Source organism: Capricornis sumatraensis, chromosome 19 (assembly GCF_032405125.1).
Source record: "Capricornis sumatraensis isolate serow.1 chromosome 19, serow.2, whole genome shotgun sequence".
In the NCBI taxonomy this organism is placed as follows: domain Eukaryota; kingdom Metazoa; phylum Chordata; class Mammalia; order Artiodactyla; family Bovidae; genus Capricornis; species Capricornis sumatraensis.
Window position 1 is genome coordinate 46,357,575 of NC_091087.1, and position 3,453 is coordinate 46,361,027.

Below are 3,453 nucleotides of genomic sequence, written 5' to 3' on the forward strand. Positions count from 1 at the left end.
TGAAAATACTGAAGCATTCATCAGGAACTCAAAGATATGTTTGGGGATACGAGACTTTTGAAACATGAGCAAAGTGAAATCTTGATTATAATCATTAGTACAAGCTCACTGTAAGACATGAAGAAATAGATGGTCCCAATAGACTTTATAAGAGAAAAGCAGAAGGGAGAGAAATTCATCCCAATTCTCAACGAATTTCTTGAGAAAGGTGTTTGTTTGTTGAGCTTGCTATTAGCAAAGAAGCCACCAAGCTATTCCTTGGTACCAGGGCTAAAAGGGAATAAAATGATGATAATAAAAATGATGCCAGGACTCCTCTTGGGTCATGGTAAGCATATGTATGGGCTTTCATCTCTACTGCTTATCCAGGGAGAGCTGAGGAGTCGAATCAAGTCTCATAAAAGAACTTGAAACAACAGGATGCACACCAGAAAGAGTGAGTCTGCCTGGTGGATCTGGCAGCTCTTTTATGACAATTCTCTCTTTTCCTGTCACAGCTGAGAGCCTGTGATTCACTAATCCATCTCTCCTAAATAGCACTTATTGCCCAATATCCCAAGAACAACTATATTTCTTAATGTAACAAAGTAGAATAATAGCAAGAAAGATCACATGATTTCCAGTCACAGAGCAGCATTTATTAATGAGAACATTTATCTTTGCTTTTGTAAAAACATGAGTAGTATATAAATGTGCTGAAACTTGATCTTCTCTCTTCACTCATCAATGTAAGTAATTATAAAATCAGTATTTTAAAACTCACCTAGGCACTTATAACACTTCAGGATAAGCTCCATGAGGACAAGAGATTTTGTCTACTCTGTTCACTGCTACATCCCTAGGGCATAAATTGTGTTTGACATGGGTTAGATGTTCAATTTTTAATGTGACTAAGCTCAAGATAAAATATAATAAGTGCCACTGATTTTTAGAATGAGGATGGTTTACTTTGAGCATCTGGAGAAAACAGTTGTAAACATTTCAGGCTTAGAGAGACAGACATATTAGTTTATAGGATCACAAACAGTCAAACATGACTGAAGTGACTTAGGACGCACGCATTAGTTATTAAAGAAATTAAAATCAAAACAATGAGATAATGCCTCATACTTATCAGAATGGCTATGATTTATATGCCTACAAATAAATTTTGGAGAGGATGTGGAGAAAAGGGAATGCTTGTACACTGTTGGTGGGAATGTAAATTGGTACACCCACTGTGGAAAACAATATAGAAATTCCTCAAAAACTTAAAAATAGAACTACCGTGTGATCCAGCAATCCCACTCCTAGGTGTATATCTGGAATAAAACAAAAACTCTGATTTGAAAAGATCTGCGTGTGAATTTATGTTCAGTCACATCCCACTCTTGCGACGCTATGGACTGGAGCCTGCCAGGTTCCTCTGTCCATGGGATTTTCCAGGCAAGAATACTGGAGTAGGTTGCCATTTCCTCCTCCAGTGAATCCTCCCTACCAGGAGATCGAACCTGCATCGACTGCATCTCCTACACTGGCAGGTGAATTCTTTACCATTGAGCCACCTGGGAAGCCCTTGAAAAGGTGCATACCAAATTCATAGCTGCACTATTTACAATAGCCAAGACTCAAAAGGAACCCAAGTGCCCATCAACAGACCAATAGATTAAGAAGATGTGGAGTGTGTAAACACAAACAGACACAGACGCACACACTGCAATGCAACTCAGCCAAAGAAAAGAAAGAAGCACTGCCATTTGCAGCAATGTGAATGGACCTAGAGAATGTTATGCTTAGAGATGTCACTTATATGTGGAGTCTATACAAATGAGTGTAAAACAGAAAGACACAAAAATAGAAAACAAAATGTGTGGTTACCAAAGGGGAAAGGGAAGCAGGAAGGGCCAAATCTGTTGGAGGGCTGACAGATATAAACTACTGAATATAAACTATATAAACAAGAGTATACTGTAGCATAAGAAATTATATCCACTACTTTGCAATAACCTATAATGGAGTATAATCTGCAAAGGACTGAACCACTATTTTGTATGCCTAAAACTAATATAAACCATACTTAAATTAAAAAATGGTAAATCAACCATACTTGCATTAAAAACTTGTGTGCTCAGTCACTCAGTTGTATTTGATTCTTTGCGACCCCATGGACCATAGCCCATCAGGCTCCTCTGTCTAGGGGGACTCCCCAAACCAGAATACTGGAGTGGTTGCTATTTCCTTCTCCAGGGGATCTTCCTGACTCACGGACTGAACCCAAGTGTCTTACGTCTCCTGCATTGGCTGGGGGGCTTCGTTACCACTAGCTTCACCATAACAACAAAAGTGAAAAAGTTTTAAATGAGGTTCAGTTAAAGCAAACAGAAATCTAAATCATCAAAGGCAGTTCCCTGTGTCTTTCCATCCCCGTCTAGGACATGTGTCTCTGACCCAGAATAGATGAGATCTGGGGAGTTCTTCACATTGAAGAACATGTTTAGATTATAAAACAAGTTCATTCTACACTTCAGAGTATTGAAAAGCCTCTGTGGTAACATTCTCCAGGAAGCCATGTCTTAGCCCTTGGGTTCTACTTAGATAGTTAATCCTTAGTGAGGGACATTCTGCTAAGAGCATTTCAGAGATAAAAATACATTAGTATATTTTTCAGAATTTCAACTGAAATTAGATCTAATCAACTGATGCTTTTCTCTTTCCTAAAGGGTCTCCCTCTCTGCACCCAAGCAGGACAGACAGCAGGTCAACTATTCTAATTCCCTTCCATTCAGTAAGTGAAATTTTTATAGAAGAGTAAAGAAAGTTTTTATTTCTATACCTAGGTGGATTTGATTTCAGTTTCATGTCATGTAACTAGCCCAATATTGACCATGATCTATCTGCTAGTTTAAATGCTATTTTGGCACTTTTTCCATGAGACAGCAATCTCCTGTACACTAGACTTCTTCACCATAAAATCCTAACTGCGGGGGACGGCCCGTGAAGGGTTAAGTCCTGGGAGCTGCTCCGCAGGTATGCAGAGCCTTAGGCGTTGTCCTAAGCTCCCTGTCCCGCCACCCTCAAGAATTCTTGTAGCCCTTAAGGCTCCAGGTCGTCTTGCTCCAGGATGTCTTGTTCCTGCAACATGTCCTAGAAGATAGATTATCTTATACACGTGTCATAAAAGATAGATTATCTTATTGAATTCTGTACACAATGGTAGGGGTCTGGTGATTGTATTTTGAGATTAAAGAATAACCTTGTACATGTATTAAGTCACGTACTTTACCCTATAAATACCGTGGCCTAATAAAGGAAGGCATCAGACATAGTGGGTCTGATCCTCTCAACCCCATCTTTTGTCTCTCTCTCTTATTTTTCCACGCGGGGACGCTCCGTTTCTCTCCCCTTGCAGGTGCGACTCTTGCTTGTGCTGGCCGCCGCACCTAACTATTTCCGAAGACTTTGATTTGAGTTCAT